General features: G+C 50.2%; 8 non-coding genes across 8 annotated transcripts; 3 read left to right on the plus strand and 5 right to left on the minus strand.

Moving 5' to 3' along the window:
* Nucleotides 1-5,300: 5,300 nt before the first annotated feature.
* Nucleotides 5,301-5,373, minus strand: trnav-cac (transfer RNA valine (anticodon CAC)). The gene has a single exon. It is a non-coding gene; the product is annotated as a tRNA-Val (tRNA).
* Nucleotides 5,374-6,067: 694 nt separating this feature from the next.
* On the plus strand, nucleotides 6,068-6,139 carry trnah-gug (transfer RNA histidin (anticodon GUG)). The gene has a single exon. It is a non-coding gene; the product is annotated as a tRNA-His (tRNA).
* Nucleotides 6,140-6,714: 575 nt separating this feature from the next.
* On the minus strand, nucleotides 6,715-6,787 carry trnav-aac (transfer RNA valine (anticodon AAC)). The gene has a single exon. It is a non-coding gene; the product is annotated as a tRNA-Val (tRNA).
* A 109-nt stretch (nucleotides 6,788-6,896) lies between these two features.
* On the minus strand, nucleotides 6,897-6,969 carry trnaf-gaa (transfer RNA phenylalanine (anticodon GAA)). The gene has a single exon. It is a non-coding gene; the product is annotated as a tRNA-Phe (tRNA).
* A 1,024-nt stretch (nucleotides 6,970-7,993) lies between these two features.
* trnad-guc (transfer RNA aspartic acid (anticodon GUC)) lies at nucleotides 7,994-8,065 on the plus strand. The gene has a single exon. It is a non-coding gene; the product is annotated as a tRNA-Asp (tRNA).
* Nucleotides 8,066-8,686: 621 nt separating this feature from the next.
* Nucleotides 8,687-8,759, minus strand: trnav-cac (transfer RNA valine (anticodon CAC)). The gene has a single exon. It is a non-coding gene; the product is annotated as a tRNA-Val (tRNA).
* A 694-nt stretch (nucleotides 8,760-9,453) lies between these two features.
* Nucleotides 9,454-9,525, plus strand: trnah-gug (transfer RNA histidin (anticodon GUG)). The gene has a single exon. It is a non-coding gene; the product is annotated as a tRNA-His (tRNA).
* A 756-nt stretch (nucleotides 9,526-10,281) lies between these two features.
* Nucleotides 10,282-10,354, minus strand: trnaf-gaa (transfer RNA phenylalanine (anticodon GAA)). The gene has a single exon. It is a non-coding gene; the product is annotated as a tRNA-Phe (tRNA).
* Between the last annotated feature and the right edge of the window lie 8,289 nt (nucleotides 10,355-18,643).

Genomic DNA, 18,643 nt, shown 5'->3' on the forward strand with positions numbered 1-18,643 from the left:
TCTGCCCCACACCACCTTGGCGAAGAGGCAGCTCCAGAACACATGCTCCTGAGTCTCCTCGACAAAACACGTGTCCCGGGGGCAATGCGGATTCCTGGTTAGCGAGTGTCTGTAGAGGACCTCTCTGGTAGCCAGTCTCTGGTGCACAGCCATCCAGTTGAGGTCCTTCAGTTGGTTGTCAAGTTCTTTGGGCTGTGTCCTTTCCCAGACTTGTCTGGGAACCTGCAGCCTTTCGTCAGCGACCAAATGCCCCCTCACCTCTTTGTACAGGGCTCTGTGGTTGGTGCAGAGCTCTGGCTGTCTCGTGGCCTCGTACCTCCTGCTCCACTTGACAGCGTGGGTGTAGAACTTCGGTCGCCTCTCTGCCTTGGGCCCAGTGTTTGACCACTGGACCAAGTGCCTCATCGGGACGGAGAGCCACAGCCTGACAAAGTACTGGTACTTGTGGCCAATGGGCTCCTGCAGCGCCCGACAGAGGTTGCAGTAGAAGATGCAGTTGAGTTTCAGGGGGAAATGTGGGACATCTCGAACCCCTTCCTCGACCGGCTGACACATCCGGTTTTCGAGTGATGTACTCGTACTTGCCGCCCCAGACGAGGCCGAAGATAATCCCTTGCAGCGCTCGTCTGAGTCTGGCCGGCAGCGGGTACACCACCGCCAGGTAAACCAAAGCCGCCAGGATGTCTGCTTTCAACACCATCACTTTCCCTGTGTAGGACAGCGACCGCGTTTTCCACAGACCCAGCTTCGCGTTCACCTTGGCGATCCTCTCGGTCCAGTTGTTGGTCTCGTTGTCCTGGCTCTGGAAGGAAACCCCCAGTATTTTGAGGGGCTCCGTGCAGAGCTCGAGACCCTCCGGCGCCGTCGTCCTGTGCTTCCAGGGCCCGAAGAACTTCAGTTTGCTCTTTCGGCGGTTGAGCTTCGACCCCGAGGCTCTGGAGTATTGCTCCATGACCTGCAGGGCCCTCCTCAACCCCCTGTCCGACCTCAGGAACAGCGTCATGTCGTCAGCGAACTGGGAGATCTTCAGGGTTTCCCCCGCGCCTCCCGGTATCTCCAGGCCGTCGATGACAGGGTCCCGTCTCACCGTCTCTGCTAAGGGCTCTTGAAGAGCAGGTAGATGATGCCCTGCCTCATGGTGTCTCCGAGTTTCCCCCGGCGGAAGATCTCCTGCGCCACTTCCACCAGATCTGCCGCCAGGGTGTCCCAGAAGCAGGTGTAGAGTTCCTTTGGGAGTCCGTCCGGCCCCGGCACCTTGCCATTCTCCATGGACAAGAGCACTGCCTTCAGCTCCTCGGCCGTGATCGGACCCTCCAAGTCCTCCCTCACCTCCTCTGGTACTCGTGCCTTCAGCTCCTCCAGAAAAGCATCGCCTGCCTCCACCTCCATCTGCTTTTCTGAAAAGAGCTCCGTGTAGAAAGCGGTGGCCGCTTCTACCTTGTCGCTCTCGTCCAGCACTTCCTCTCCATCTCCTCGTCTCAGGCCGTGGATCACCCTCTTTTTCTGGGCTCCTCGGACCTGATTGAGTTTGCGGAGCCTCTCCTTCAGGTCCTGTGCCCGGGCTGAATTGAAGGCTCCTCCCCCGTTAGCCAAGCTGTACTCCTCCTCTAGTTGTCTCTGGAGTCGTGCAGCTTCCTTCCTCTCCCTGGCCGCCTTCCGTCTGCAGTACATCTGCGCCAGGGTTCAGGTCCTGTCCTTCACCGACTCCCACCATTCCACCATGGAGCTGTAGCCGTCTCTCAGATCGACCCAGCTTGCGTAGTCTTTACGGAACAGTGCCCTGAAGTCGTCTTCCTCCAGTATCTCCCGGTTCAGCTTCCAGTACCCAAGACCGAATGCCGGCAGGTTGGTGTTAGCCATCACCGACAAGCGCTCGTGGCTGGAATACCACTCCGGGGACACCGTCGCCGACTCCAGGGAGCAGGTCGTGTGCAGAAAGATGTAGTCCAGGCGGCTGCACACTCCCCTGGAGTTTTTCCATGTCGTTCTGGCGTCGTTAGGGCGGCACCGTCTGAAACCGTCTACCAGGGAGAACTGCTTGAGTAGCGACTCCAGCTCTGCCGAGCTAGCATCGCTCCCCTTCTCCCGGTCGACGTTGAAGTCCCCGCCAAGCACCACCTGTCTGTTGGTGGTGCAGCAGCTGGCCAGGTCAGCAAACACTTCCTTCCGGATAGAGGGTTCCGCCGGAGCATAGACGTTAATTGCTCTCAACTTCTGCCCCCTCCAGTCGATCTCTGCGACCAGGATCCTGCCCTGCACCACCGAGAAGGAGGAAACCAGCGTCAACTCTTGGTTTCCGAGGAGGATTCCCACTCCGGAAGAGTGGACCCCTCCTACGCTCCAGCATGATTCTCCCTTCGTCCATTCCCTGGTGAATGTCAGCTTGTCACTTTCATCCTTCAGGTGGACCTCCTGTAAGAAACAAACTGAGAAAGACTTTGAGGCCAGATCATGAAAGACTCTTAGCCCTCTCACGTTAGTTGTTAGAAAGGTAAGTTTCACAGTCATGATTAAACAAGTGAAAGTTGAACCTCCTCTCTTTGTGCTTACAGTGGAAAACTTGGGAGTCTACATCTGGGCACTGTTTAGCCTAGATGTAACTCCTCTCCTTGGGTGCTGGGGGGAATATGCTGGGCTCCCTCCAGGTCTCGCTGGGGACTGAAAGGTAAACATGCTGGACAGGTCCAGCCCTACCATCAGTCCCGGCTCCAGGGCGGCTTCAAAGTAATCCTCATCTTCCTCGAGGAAATTCTCCGCCACCGCTTCGGGAAGGCTTTTTTCTTTCCTTTCTCCAGGAGTTTCGGGGACCTCCAGTTGCTACTGGGCCTTGGGTGAGGGGGGCTCCACTTCCTGGGCCTCGGGGGAAGAAAGTTCCGTTTCCTCTAGGACGAGGAAACGGTTCTCCCTTACCACTCTTTTCTTTTGTCCTTCCGAAGGTGGATCTGCCCTGCATCTCTTCTCCCGCTTTCTCTTTCCCTTCTTGCTGGGAGTTATGAGGGCCCTTCCTCCGGTCAGCCATTTTGTCCGTCGTCCTGGCGGCCATCTTGTGGCACTGGTGCGGCTGGGGGTGTGGCCTCGGCAGTTTTGGTTCTCTGCGGGGGAGGTGCGGGTTCTTTGTTCTCACCTCTCTCCCTTTGTCTTGAGACTGGTTTCTGCCGGCCGGCTTCCACCACCTGCGCAAACGAAGGTTTGCTTACCTTGCATTGGTGAAGGAGGTGTCCCTCGGCGCCGCATCCGTCGCACTTTTTGGCAACAAGTAAGGGTTGTATGTGAGGACTGTGATGGTCCTCTGGTTTGTCTTCCTCATAGGCTCCGGCCTGAAATCTGAGAAACGGGGGTGCTTACCTTTTTCTCTGATCATTTTCGTTGCCTTTTCATATGAGGCGACCGTGGCCATGTAGGCCTCCATGTATCTCTCTGCCTTGTTGTCTTGCAGGCAGTAGAGATCTCCGGCCACCAACTGCAGGATCCCTCTCAGGAAGGTAATGAAAAAGGATTTCGCAGTTGGCATCGCCTCTGTTTTCTTGGTCCAGTGGAACCGGATCAGTGTCTTCTTGTCTGCCATCTGGAAAGGAGAAAAAAGAAAAAAGGAGAGAAAGAGAGAGAGCAAGGTCCTGTGGAGAGGAGGGTTTAGCTGCTAAAGGAGCAGCGAGTGAGCCCTGGACTTTGTCCTTGTGTGCAAAGCCCAGCTAGGTGCAGGCGCAGGAGGAGAGAGACAGAGGGAGCGGATAGTGCTTCCGAGTCTCGAGGAAGAAAGTAAGCACCGCGGGCAGGCCACGAGTACCTACTCCCAGCCAAGAGACCAAGGAGGCAGAGAGACAGAGAGGGAGCAGATAGCGCTTCCGAGTCTCGAGGAAGAAAGCAAGCACCGCGGGCAGGCCACGAGTACCTACTCCAAGCCAAGAGGCCAAGGAGGTGGAGCAAGAGAAAGGGAGCGGATAGCGCTTCTGAGTCTCGAGGAAGAAAGCAAGCACCGCGGGCAGGCCACGAGTACTTACTCCCAGCCAAGAGGCCAAGGAGGCGGAGCAAGAGAAAGGGGGAGGGGAGAGGAGAGAGCAGAGAGAGAGAACGTTGCTGCCGGATCCCACCCAGCTCAGCTGCTGCTTGGCCTTAACCCCCTAGGCTCAACCTAGGGCGATACCAGCTCAAGCACTCTTCAGGATCTTCGATCGCCTTCTAGAACTTTGGAAAGACAAGAACTGCGGGTATGCCACTTGAACTTGATCTTAGCCAAAAGGCTGATAAAATCGGATTCCAGCTCACTGGCCCTGCAAAACTTAGTTCAAGACTTTAAACTCTCAGACACATATAGATGTATATATCCCACAACAGCAGGATATACATGGTCAGGGAGGAATAGCAGCTCCAGAATTGACTATTGCTTTGTCTCAGAGAGAGTGAAAGTTGTTGGGGTCACTCTTCAGCCTGTCTTCTTCTCAGATCATCAGGCTTTAGGGTGTAGAGTGGAACTCCAGGGCGGGACTGTCTTTGGCCCAGGCCTCTGGAAACTCAACACAAAGCTGCTAGAGAACGAGGGGGTAATATCCCGCTACAAAGAGAAACTATCACAGTGGCTGTCCTTGCAGTGTCTGTACGGGTCAGTAGGAGAGTGGTGGGAGGAGGTGAAGGTTAGGACAAAGGCCTTTTTCATGGCTGAGGGAAGGAAGGCTGCTGCCAGACGGAGAGGAGTGCTAGCCAGGAAACAGAGGCAGCTGCAGCGTCTCTACACGATGCTGCACAGTGGCTTTGATGTGCTCGAGGATATCACCCTTTTAAAAAAAAACATCCGGAGCATAGTCGAAGAAAGCAGTCGAGGAGTGCTGTTAAGAAGCAGAGTGCAGTTCTTGGAAGAAATTGAGAAGTGTACTCGCTTCTTTTTCAGGAAAGTGGCAGGCTCCAAGTCTGTCATGGAAAGTGTAGTTGATGAGGAGGGAAGAGAGAGTACAGAGCTGAGTGCTATCCTCTCCTGCATCGAGGCCTTCTTGTCACGGACAACCAAAGGGACTAACCGTGGGGAGCAGAAGTGCGGAAAAAGACCCATATGCGTAGCGGCGAGACGGGAAAAAGGCCCGGGCTCATTAGTGCAAAGAGTTCAGGAATGCCGTATAGAAACCTGTGCCCTCAGGGAGCGGACGTGAGGCGCCCTGGTGCTAGGCGGGTCTCAGGACATCCGAACGTCAGTGCTGAGCGAGGACACTGTGCAGATCCCGCCACACTAAGAGGTGGGTCCAGTGGGTCTGTTCGATCACAGCGCTAGGCGAATCCCCAATCCCCTTTTGTGCCTGGCGACAAAAGATGTCTGTTTCCGCCCGGTTTCGAACCGAGGACCTTTCGCGTGTGAGGCGAACGTGATAACCACTACACTACGGAAACGGTGGTAAGACGTGCCCAGCGGCCCAGCGCTGAGCTTCGCCAAAGCGATTCAGCTGCTTCCAGTGCCTTTATTGGAGTGCGCTGATGGACCGTGCTCTCTCTCCAGAGACCAGCACGCCTGTCATGGACGGAGCAGGAAAGGCGGCGCCACATTCTACAGCCTTCTCCACGCAATCGACGAAATCGGGCTACTGAAGTGGAGAAAATCGCCTCTCCAGAAAGTGCAAATATCATCTTGGAGACTATAAATCCTATTGCCGAAGGTCAGCCCTGTCTACCAGAGTAACCCTCCCACAGCGATGATCAGCTCGTCTCACACGCGAGAAGTTTCGGTTGGAAACAAGCGCCCCCTCTTCTCACACGTTTTGCACGTTCGAGTAGTTTTAATGCGGCTCTTTCGTACACGGTGCTGATCTTTTGGAAAGCAGGAGGCAAAACCGAGTCGAACCGCCTGGGTGAAAACCAGGAACCCTAACCGCTAGACTATATGGCAGCGAACAACCATGCTGTTCCCGGCATCATGCAAGCAAACTACATAAATATGAGAAAACACGCAAGAGAGTTGTCACTCAGAGTGTCGAAGGGTCGATGTATACTGGGGCTCAGTTGAAATGCAACGTCAGGACTTTTCCGAATTATGTCACAGGAAGAGAGCACAGCCCTTTCCGCCCTGCCACGTGTGGCTCGGTAACTCGCTGTGATCGTATAGTGGTCAGTACTTTGCGTTGTGGCCGCAACAACCCCGGTTCGAATCCGGGTCACGGCAGAATAGGGGTGTCTGCTTTTACTACTCGCACGAATGAAGGCAAAAAAAAAGCCAATCGACGTGAACGAACGGCGCTTTACAGAGGAGTACTGCCTGACTGGATCGTTGATGAACGACAGAGGCCACTCCGACCTCTTCTCGGTTTTCTTCAATGACTTACTAAGGATCTTCTTCACATTCACCCATGCAGGGGAAGCCAGTTACACCAAAGCAAACGCAGGAAAGTGCATTTCAAGCAGAGACCAGGAGGGACTTGTTTACACCGAGAGTGGGCGGAGAATGGAACAATGCGCCCAGCCCTGTTGCTGGAGCCGATTCTTGATGAGCTCTTGGGCTCACTAAGAGGCCCCCGCTGGATGCTAATCTTTCTGTTGTTCTTGCAGGTCCTGCGCTGCTTTTGAGCCGACAGAGCTCGACCTGGTCTGTCGGCACAGCCCAATTGCGAATAATCGGCTCCGCGTACAGAAGGAACGAGCGTTTGGTACAAGAGTGCACGAAGGCACCGGAAATACATTGGGAACAAATGACCGGTCGCTCAAGACCTCTGTGAAGTACAGGAGCGTGCAAAACGAGGCTGTTTCCGCCCGGTCTCGAACCGGGGACCTTTCGCGTGTTAGGCGAACGTGATAGCCGCTACACTACGGAAACCTGTAGGGACTGCTGCTGGTGTCTCGCTTGCGTTTCGGGCTGAGAAAGGGACGCGTCACTTTAGGCAGGTGGCGCTGGAGAGAGGAACAAAGGGCGCGATGAAACAAAATGCCGAAACCCGGGATCGAACCAGGGACCTTTAGATCTTCAGTCTAACGCTCTCCCAACTGAGCTATTTCGGCAGTTCGCAAAGCCCACAGCCACCTGCTCCAGCCTTCCTGTGTTGTGGCATGAGCGCACCAAGAGTAGCGGGAGAGTGTTGCAGGAACGTCACTCAGAAGGAAAGCCACCCAGCTGCGCCCTCTGAGCTCTGTCCAGCGCATCTTCCTCGCATGGACTCCTGCCTGCGACGGGCAGGAAACAATTAGAAAGAACAGAACGACACCCCATGGGTGTCTCATGACCGCACCTTAGGTTGTGACACGTGCAGGTGTGAGGGGTTGCCGGGCTACTTTGGAGCAGAGCTTGGGCGGAGGGGGGGCGGGAAAGCAGACAAAGAGGTGACACCTCAAGGTCTGCACGATCACAGCTCTCCGCCGCCCCAGGCTTCCGCTCGATAAGCTACTGGACACACCTGCCCCTCCTCACACAGACCGTGGAAAAGCCCCCGAGTGGGAGGGCTCGCTCTTCCTCCCAGGAGCTCTTGGACACGACGCCCAGACAGGGCGCAGGGAGCCGCCGCCTGCAAACACGGCTCCAGGCAGGACTCCACTCCGCAGGAGCCGCAGAGCAGAGGAGATGAGGGCAGCTTAGCTCCTGTGCAGAGACCTGAGCTGTTGTTGCTGTGGATGCTGTCTTTTCTGCACTCGGGGTAGGAGTGAATGTTGAGTTGCCCTTAGAAATGAAGCAGAGCACTTCAACGGCACGGGTGTGTGTGTGTGTGCGCCCTGGTGATTCTGGGAGACAGATCGAACCTGGGCTAAAAGAGAGGGGGCTAAGCCCTCTTCCATTTGCTAGTTCAAAGTTGTACAACCCATTTGTATCTGCTAGGCGGTGCAGTCGTCGTGCACAAAGAACACTTTGAAAAGCGTCAAAGGCAAGTCATTCCGAGTTGGTCGTTTGTGTTTTCCGTTCAGACGCGAAATGCTGACATGATCTCTCGGCTCCTCGGTTGTCATTTCTGCTCCGTAAAGGGATCACAGCACGCGTCGGCTTCCATCATGCTGGGTCGGGACACGATGCCGGGGGTTGGAGAGAGCGATGTCTTCCTCGTTAGTATAGTGGCAAGTATCCCCGCCTGTCACGCGGGAGACCGGGGTTCGATTCCCCGACGGGGAGTAGCTTTTCTTTCACCTCCTTAGAGAAATGACTGCCTTTCACTTCTCTGTTTTCTTTCACAGCGTCGTGCACCTTTTCATTGCTCTCGCTTTCAGAGCCTCCGCACGGCAGTCGACTCGACATCAGGAAGCACATTGAAGTGAAAGCAGGAAGCGCTGCGACATGCACTGTGCAGATCCCGCCACACTAAGAGGTGAGTGGGTCTGTTCGATGCACAAAGAACGCTTTGAGAAGCGTCAAAGGCAAGTCATTCCGAGTTGGTCGTTTGTGTTTTCCGTTCAGACGCGAAATGCTGAAATGATCTCTCGGCTCCTCGGTTGTCATTTCTGCTCCGTAAAGGAATCGCAGCACGCGTCGGCTTCCAGCACGGTGGGTCGGGACACGATGTCGGGGGTCGGAGAGAGCGATGTCTTCCTCGTTAGTATAGGACCTGTCACCTGTCCCCACCTGTCACGCGGGAGACTGGGGTGCATCAGGACGCGCCTTGAAGTGAAAGCAGGATGCGCTGTGACATGCACTGTGCAGATCCCGCCACACTAAGAGGTGGGTCCAGTGGGTCTGTTCGATCACAGCGCTAGGCGAATCCCCAATCCCCTTTTGTGCCTGGCGACAAAAGATGTCTGTTTCCGCCCGGTTTCGAACCGAGGACCTTTCGCGTGTGAGGCGAACGTGATAACCACTACACTACGGAAACGGTGGTAAGACGTGCCCAGCGGCCCAGCCGTGAGCTTCGCCAATGCGATTCAGCTGCTTCCAGTGCCTTTATTGGAGTGCGCTGATGGACCGTGCTCTCTCTCCAGAGACCAGCACGCCTGTCATGGACGGAGCAGGAAAGGCGGCGCCACATTCTACAGCCCTCTCCACGCAATCGACGAAATCGGGCTACTGAAGTGGAGAAAATCGCCTCTCCAGAAAGTGCAAATATCATCTTGGAGACTATAAATCCTATTGCCGAAGGTCAGCCCTGTCTACCAGAGTAACCCTCCCACAGCGATGATCAGCTCGTCTCACACGCGAGGAGTTTCGGTTGGAAACAAGCGCCCCCTCTTCTCGCACGTTTTGCACGTTCGAGTAGTTTTAATGCGGCTCTTTCGTACACGGTGCTGATCTTTTGGAAAGCAGGAGGCAAAACCGAGTCGAACCGCCTGGGTGAAAACCAGGAACCCTAACCGCTAGACTATATGGCAGCGAACAACCATGCTGTTCCCGGCATCATGCGAGCAAACTACATAAATATGAGAAAACACGCAAGAGAGTTGTCACTCAGAGTGTCGAAGGGTCGATGTATACTGGGGCTCAGTTGAAATGCAACGTCAGGACTTTTCCGAATTATGTCACACGAAGAGAACACAGCCCTTTCCGCCCTGCCGTGTGTGTCTCGGTAACTCGCTGTGATCGTATAGTGGTCAGTACTTTGCGTTGTGGCCGCAACAACCCCGGTTCGAATCCGGGTCACGGCAGAATAGGGGCGTCTGCTTTTACTACTCGCACGAATGAAGGCAAAAAAAAGCCAATCGACGTGAACGAACGGCGCTTTACAGAGGAGTACTGCCTGACTGGATCGTTGATGAACGACAGAGGCCACTCCGACCTCTTCTCGGTTTTCTTCAATGACTTACTAAGGATCTTCTTCACATTCGCCCATGCAGGGGAAGCCAGTTACACCAAAGCAAACGCAGGAAAGTGCATTTCAAGCAGAGACCAGGAGGGACTTGTTTACACCGAGAGTGGGCGGAGAATGGAACAATGCGCCCAGCCCTGTTGCTGGAGCCGATTCTTGATGAGCTCTTGGGCTCACTAAGAGGCCCCCGCTGGATGCTAATCTTTCTGTTTTTCTTGCAGGTCCTGCGCTGCTTTTGAGCCGACAGAGCTCGACCTGGTCTGTCGGCACAGCCCAATTGCAAATGATCGGCTCCGCGTACAGAAGGAACGTGCGTTTGGTACAAGAGTGCACGAAGGCACCGGAAATACATTGGGAACAAATGACCGGTCGCTCAAGACCTCTGTGAAGTACAGGAGCGTGCAAAATGAGGCTGTTTCCGCCCGGTCTCGAACCGGGGACCTTTCGCGTGTTAGGCGAACGTGATAGCCGCTACCCTTCGGAAACCTGTAGGGACTGCTGCTGGTGTCTCGCTTGCGTTTCGGGCTGAGAAAGGGACGCGTCACTTTAGGCAGGTGGCGCTGGAGAGAGGAACAAAGGGCGCGATGAAACAAAATGCCGAAACCCGGGATCGAACCAGGGACCTTTAGATCTTCAGTCTAACGCTCTCCCAACTGAGCTATTTCGGCAGTACGCAAAGCCCACAGCCACCTGCTCCAGCCTTCCTGTGTTGTGGCATGAGCGCACCAAGAGTAGCGGGAGAGTGTTGCAGGAATGTCACTCAGAAGGAAAGCCACCCAGCTGCGCCCTCTGAGCTCTGTCCAGCGCATCTTCCTCGCATGGACTCCTGCCTGCGACGGGCAGGAAACAATTAGCAAGAACAGAACGACACGCCATGGGTGTCTCATGACCGCACCTTAGGTTGTGACACGTGCAGGTGTGAGGGGTTGCCGGGCTACTTTGGAGCAGAGCTTGGGCGGAGGGGGGGCGGGAAAGCAGACAAAGAGGTGACACCTCAAGGCCTGCACGATCACAGCTCTCCGCCGCCCCAGGCTTCCGCTCGATAAGCTACTGGACACACCCGCCCCTCCTCACACAGACCGTGGAAAAGCCCCCGAGTGGGAGGGCTCTCTCTTCCTCCCAGGAGCTCTTGGACACGACGCCCAGACAGGGCGCGGGGAGCCGCCGCCTGCAAACACGGCTCCAGGCAGGACTCCACTCCGCAGGAGCCGCAGAGGAGATGAGGGCAGCTTAGCTCCTGTGCAGAGACCTGAGCTGTTGTTGCTGTGGATGCTGTCTTTTCTGCACTCGGGGTAGGACATCAGGAAGCACATTGAAGCGCTGCGACATGCACTGTACAGATCCCGCCACTACTGGGCCCGATTTCCCCGGATCGAAACCGGGCGGAAACAGGCCCGTTTCGTTTGTTGCCACGCACCCTGTTTAGGGATTCGCCTAGCGCTGTGATCGAACAGACCCACTCACCTCTTAGTGTGGCGGGTCTGCACAGTGGATGTCGCAGCGCATCCTGCTTTCACTTCAATGCATGTCCTGATGAACCCTGGTCTCCCGGGTGACAGGTGGGGATACTTGCCACTATACTAACGAGGAAGACATCGCTCTCTGCTTAGTGTGCAAAACACTTACTTGCAGCATTGTGGGTGCTGTGGTTTAAATGCTATTGGGTTGTGAACAGAATACCCCTATCCCAGTACATTGTGCCACATTAAATAAACACACGAGAAAAAGAGATTCAGAACGCAAAGCTGTGTCAGTGTTCTGTGTAAAAAATCGGTTTGAACATCATGGGAGCTGTGTTTAATAAGCTGCTGAGTAAAGAATATTTTAATCTTCTTGCTGTCAGTAGTATTTTGCATATAGTTGACTCTTACCTGAATGAAAACAGGACGTAAAGGAAGGGTTTCAGAATTCAGACAAAGCTTTATTCCCGTGCTTACAGTCTGGGTAATTGGAGACTGCACAGTTATGCTTCCTATGGTCATATACGGGTTTTTCGCATGAAGCCGTATTGAACAGTATTTCTCGCGTTGTGAACTTGTGTATACAGCGGTCCCCCGGGTTCCAGTTAGTGCGTAATTACTCATCGATGAAAAACCGGAGGTTTAAAAAAAGATAATTAGCTCACTGATACTTTGATGTAGAGGCTGTGGAAATATCCACGTCGTGGTCTTTAAAATGCATTTGGTTTGAAGGCGTTCTGTGCTTCCGTTGCGAAGATATGGACAAAAGAATATTCGTGCTTGGTCCAAAAAAATGTAATATAAACGAAAAAGTAAAGGCTGAGAAAGCATTCACAATGTATTTTATGCACAAAGCAAGTATTCTCGCGATTCTAAGAGGTTTCGTGTAAACGCTACAGGCGTGCCAAAATCGTTTTCGAACTTCAAGCTAACTTTACCCCGGTCTGGTACCATAGGTCACGTACAGTAGCTTAAAATCCCAATCATGTTTTTTTTCCTATCTTGTGGTACATAACGTACCATTTCGGACTATCACAAAGGGCTTGATTTCGTTAAATGCATGTATTCATTTCCTTTCTGGAAAACTTGTATTTCAAGAAATTCACACAGCTTGCGAGTAATTAAATTCAATTCTTGATTATCAGTGCAGAAGAAATATTGCCAGCTGGCAAAAAAATATTTTTTTTTAACCGGAAAGTTGTGATGTGAGACACGAATCCACCATTCCGTCTGTGTGGCGCATTCGGTTGTTAACTGAAAAGTCGGTGGTTTGAGTCCACCAAAGGACGGGTTTCTGTTGCGATGTAAACATTGTCTTCGCAAAGGTCGATTGGATTTCTCAGCGAAACCTTTACCATTTTAATATTTGCAGGAAATGCGAGTGCTTAACACGTGTCAGAATCACCGGGAAATGTCCAGTTACTGTATGCCCAACATCGCAACTCCCCAGAAAACCATATTCACCCAAGAAAAGAGTTGAAGGATCTGATGAGGTTAGTTATGAAAGTTATGAAAGGAAGTTGATGTGGAGCTGTTAGCCGTAAAAACTCCTTAATGTCCTTAATGTCTTTGATGTCATCAGCGATAAACTGCATTCAGCAAAGATAAAAAGAAAATTATCTTTGCTTACTGCCCTGTCTTTCGGACACCTGAAGAAGGCTCCACAGCCGAAACATTGTGATTCTTTTCTTCTCTTTTCAGCTGGAATAGTCCTTTACTTGTTCCTTTGCAGCCTACGCATGCTGACGCAGCTACCCACCCGATATCTAACATTCTATAATCACAACTATGAATGTCCACTTTGGGTATTTTTTCCATGATTATTTATTATTATTATTTATTCTGTCATTGAAGCATATTTTATGTCATACTGAAGTGTCATAATAACTGAAAAAATATTTTTTTTCATTTAGTAAGTAAGAAAATGATAAATCACTAGGAATTGCATTTAGCCTGTTCTGATCTAGATTTTCTATATACTTTAACATGCCATGTTCACAATGTCACAACTCATAAATGAAACAGTGAAGTGTTGTAATTACAAATGTACATAGTGCCGGGACATTGAGATGTTTTGGTAATGAGTAAGGAGGGACATGCAATGTTCACAGGGTCAAATTTATAAAACGCTACAGTAAAATTTCTTGTATTTCGGGATTATGAGAGCCTGTTACATTGTGTCTCACACCTCAGTGTCAGAATTTTGAGACATTTTTATAACCAGGGGTAGGTTCATAGCAATAAGCAGAAAGTGCGATCATCCTTTGCTCATCCTCGGTTAACCATATATTCTCATATGCCATGTTCTGAATGTCCCATTTAAAACTGCTATATTAAAATTAAGACTTTTTATGATCAGAAGGCAAGGTTGTGGTAAATATGCATAAAGTGAAAGTGAACTTATGTTTTGCCTTTGTCTTGTTATTGTGAGTTTTGAAAATTGGTTTTCAATTTTCTGAAATGTGTTTCACACAAAAATGCAATTTGGATAGTCACCACTTATATATTCCCCTTTACTGAGGATATGTACAGTAATCCATCCCGATTAGTACTTTTAAAAATTACTTTAGAGAGCCATCAGAAAGGGAATGAAAACTTGCATTAAACAAAATCAAGCTGCATGTAATCATCCATAGTGATACATTTTGTAAGACAAGACAGGAAGAAAGACACTGCTGGGATTTGAGCGCAGAATCTCCTGTTTAATAGGAAAACACTTTAACCAAATCAGCCAAGATGCTGTCAGAGTATTAACATCATGTCTGCATCAGTGATTACAGCTGAATATCGCTGGAGGACAGTGAAGTCAGCCTGCATAATGAGGGGGAAGAGACTGACCTCTGTGATGCACTATAGAGTTACACTAACCTTCTATCCAACTGTTCTATGCTGCATTCTATCCTAGTGGTAAATATTGGTTTCCGTGCGTGTAATATTGTGAGAATGTGTAGAATGTTGTGATCCTTTTCCCCCAGTGTCACCCAAATTGATACACTGTGCTTTGGCAATTCTTCAGGCGATATTGTTTAGAGGAGCTCAGTTGAATTAGTTTGCGTATATAAAGTATTTATTTTCCCTTTAATCCTTTAAAACATATTACATTTTCAAAACATTGTATCTTTCTTTCTACTAATTGTAGCGGCAATGCTTGTTAATAAGACAGAATTAAGTGTTGCTGTGCTTTCCCAAATGAGGCCCCATCTCTCTCTTCATCTCTGTGGTGCAGCCACAGAGAAGCTATTCAGGCAGGCTGATTTAAAGATGTTTTCTTTTGATAAGGGACAGCTCCCAAATGGGGATGCATTTAGCTAAGCCTGGCTATCATGATCAATGGGCATCCATTGGCGCCTATCTGTCTAGGGAGTGCCAGATGGACATCTGGACTGCATTCCTAAGTGTCAGGAGTAAGTGACTCATATCTCACCTTGATCAACCAATCAGGGACTGGTAGGGCAGAGTAACCCACGTGGGTCTCTGATGCCCATGAAACTTTCATCCAATGAACGAGCTGAAGTTCCTCCAGGTAAAAACAGGCAACACAGAGCTCCAAGACTATTCTAAAGGGAATTCAAAGGAGAATTCCAGGGCTGTGAGATAATTCCAGGGCGGGACGGCCCAGGAGCAGAAAGGCTCCCAAGGGCAGAACATTCTCGCAGCGCGCCTCCTGACCATCCTGAGACTCAGCCTGGACCACCACGGAACGGCCAGTGTGTCCAAGTGCCAGAACTTTCCTTTGTTCTAAGAGTCGAGAGCGGAGGTTGCCAGAGAGTAACCAGAGGATCCACCCGAGGTTAGCACCAGCAGCAGGCCTGGTGAAAAGGTCAGAACTGTGGACAGCTGAATTACTATTCAGAACTAGCGCTTCATCAGGAACGAACTGGTCTTCTTCCTGACCTGCTGGGACTCACAGTCATCTTTTCTCCTGTGCACAAACTTCGCTAGTTTCAGCCCAAACTAACTAGCCAGTATTCAGAGAGCATCAGCAGCGCACCGTCACAAGCCGCACAGCACAGCCTGGCACGGAGCCAGAGAGTGTGGATTGGACAGCAACAAGCCTGCAACTGTTTCTTTGTGCCCGCAGGAGATCTGAATCCCCAGAGATCGGAAGAGTATTCAACTTCACTGCATTACTGCTCCAGAATTCTATTGTTATCCCAACCAGTTGATATCAATGTAATTCCTAAGAGTTATGTACTTGTTTTGAGTATCTAATGCAGAAGTTGTAACCAAGTTAAATTACGAAACGGTCTAAATGAATGATATACCGAACGTATGTCCTCTTGATATGTGTAACTCTTTGTAACTGAATGAATATATATCTTTTGTATTCTGATAACCCTTAGGATAAGATCTGTTTGGTTTACATGCATATTATATATATTAATGAATGTATCCTCGTGTATTAGTACCTGTGTGTGCGTTGTTTGAGTTATCTCGCATGGTTGGATTCTGAGACCATTAAAAGAATCAATTTTGTGATTAACTGCCACAATTAATAATTGTCCCAGTAAATGCACAAACCCCTACAGAACTGGTGCCTCGTGAGAGCACACTACAACAGTGTGTGATCTCCTGTCCCAGCCTGAGGAGCAGACACCGAACCTGTCTCTCAATAATAATAATACAGTGTGTGATATCCTCTCCCAGCATGAGGGACAGACACCGAGCCTGTCTCTCAATTATAATAATACAGTGCGTGATCTCCTATCCCAGCCTGAAGAACAGACAGTGACCCTGTCTCTCAATAATAATAATACAGTGTGTGATCTCCTGTCCCAGCCTGAGGAGCAGACAGCGAGCCTGTTTCTCAATAATAATAGAACAGTGTGTGATCTCCAGTCCCAGCCTGAGGAACAAACAGTGAGCCTGTCTCTCAATAATAATAATAAAGTGTGTGATCTCCTGTCCCAGCCTGGGGAACACTGAGCCTGTCTCTCAATAATAATAGTACAGTGTGTGATCTCCTGTCCCAGCCTGAGGAACAGACAGCGAGCCTGTCTCTCAATAATAATAATAATACAGTGTGTGACCTCCTGTCCCAGCTTGGGGAACAGGGAGCCAGACTCTCAATAATAATAACAGTGAGGAACAGTGAGTTTATCTGTCAATAATAATAATACAATGTGATCTCCTGTCCCAGCCTGAGGAACAGTGAGCTTGTCTCTCAATAATAATAATACAGTGTGTGATCTCCTGTCCCAGCCTGAGGAACAGACAGTGAACCTGTCTCTCAATAATAATAATACAGTGTGTGATCTCCTGTCCCAGCCTGGGGAACAGACAGTAAACCTATCTCTCAATAATAATAATCCAGTGTGGAATGTCCTGTCCCAGTCTGGGGAACAAACAGTGAGCATGTCTCTCACTAATAATAGAACAGTGTGTGATCTCCAGTCCCAGCCTGAGGAAAAGTGAGCTTGTCTCTCAATAATACAAATACAGTGTGTGATCTCGTGTCCCAGTCTGAGGAACAGACAGTGAGCCTGTATCTCAGTAATAATAATAATACAGTGTGTTACCTCCTGTCCCAGCCTGAGGAAGAGACAGTGAGCCTGCCTCTCAATATTAATAATACAGTGTGTGATCTCCTGTCCCAGCCTGGGGAACAGAGAGTAAACCTATCTCTCAATAATAATAATCCAGTGTGTGAGCTCCTTTCTTAGCCTGAGGAACAGACAGTGATCCTGTCTCTCAATAATAATAATCCAGTGTGGGATGTCCTGTCCCAGTCTGAGGAACAAAAAGTGTGCTTGTCTCTCAATAATAATAGATCAGTGTGTGATCTCCTGACCCAGCCTGGGGGGCACGGAGGCTGTCTCTCAATAATAATAATACAGTGTGTCATCTCCTGTTCCAGCCTGAGGAACAGTGAGCTTGTCTCTCAAAAATAATAATACAATGTGATCTCCTGCCCCAGCCTGAAGAACAGACAGTGAGCCTGTCTCTCAGAAATAATAATACAGTGTGTGATCTCCTGTCCCAGCCTGAGGAACAGACGGTGAACCTGTCTCTCAATAATAATAATACAGCGTGAGACCTCCTTTCCCAGCCTAAGGAAGAGACAGTGAGCCTGTCTCTCAATAATAATGATACAGTGTGGGATCTCCTGCCCCAGCCTGGGGAACAGACAGTGATCCTGTCTCTCAATAATAATACTCCAGTGTGGAATGTCCTATCCCAGTGTAGCGGCAATGCTTGTTAATAAGACAGAATTAAGTGTTTCAGTGCTTTCCCAAATGAGGCCTCATCTCTCTGTTCATCTCTGTGGTGCAGCCACAGAGAAACTATTCATGCAGGCTGATTTAAAGATGTTTTCTTTTGATAAGGGACAGCTCCCAAGGGGGGGTGCACTTAGCTAAGCCTGGCTATCATGATCAATAGGCATCCATTGGCGCCTATCTGTCTAGGGAGTGCCAGATGGACATCTGGATTGCATTCCTAAGTGTCAGGAGTAAGTGACTCATATCTCACCTTGATCAACCAATCAGGGACTGGTAGGGCCGAGTAACCCACGTGGGACTCTGATGCCCATGGAACTTTCAGCCAATCAACGAGCTGAAGTTCTTCCAGGTAAAAACAGGCAACACAGAGAGCCTTAAGTGTAGAATTCTGTGGACTTTTCTAAAGGGAATTCAAAGGAGAATTCCAGGGCAGGACGGCCCAGGAGCAGAAGGCTCCCAAGGGCAGGACATTCTCGCAGCGCGCCTCCTGACCATCCTGAGACTCAGCCCGGACAACCACGGAACGGCCAGTGTGTCCGAGTGCCAGAACTTTCCTTTGTTCTAAGAGTCGAGAGCGGAGGTTGCCAGAGAGTAACCAGAGGATCCACCCGAGGTTAGCACCAGCAGCAGGCCTGGTGAAAAGGTCAGAACTGTGGACAGCTGAATTACTATTCAGAACTAGCGCTTCATCAGGAATGAACTGGTCTTCTTCCTGACCTGCTGGGACTCACAGTCATCTTTTCTCCTGTGCACAAACTTCGCTAATTTCAGCCAAAACTAACTAGCCAGTATTCAGAGAGCATCAGCAGCGCACCGTCACAAGCCGCACAGCACAGCCTGGCACCGAACCAGAGAGCGCAGATTGGACAGCAACAGCCTGCAACTGTTTCTTTGTGCCCGCAGGAGATCTGAATCCCCAGAGATTGGATGAGTATTCAACTTCACTGCATTACTGCTCGAGAATTCAATTGTTATCCCAACAAGAGTTATGTACTTGTTTTGAGTATCTAATGTAGAAGTTATAACCAAGTTCAATTACGAAACGGTCTAAATGAATGATATACTGAATGTATGTCCTCTTGATATATGTAACTCTTTGTAACTGACTGAATATATATCTTTTGTATTCTGATAACCCTCTCGATAAGATCTGTTTATATGCATATTCTATGTATTAATAAATGTATCCTCGTGTATTAGTACCTGTGTGTGCGTTGTTTGAGTTATATTGCATGGTTGGATTCTAAAGCCATCAAAAGAATCAATTTTGTGATTT

The sequence above is a fragment of the Lepisosteus platostomus genome, chromosome 5 (genome assembly GCF_059453375.1).
Source record: "Lepisosteus platostomus isolate fLepPlt1 chromosome 5, fLepPlt1.hap1, whole genome shotgun sequence".
Lineage (NCBI taxonomy): Eukaryota > Metazoa > Chordata > Actinopteri > Semionotiformes > Lepisosteidae > Lepisosteus > Lepisosteus platostomus.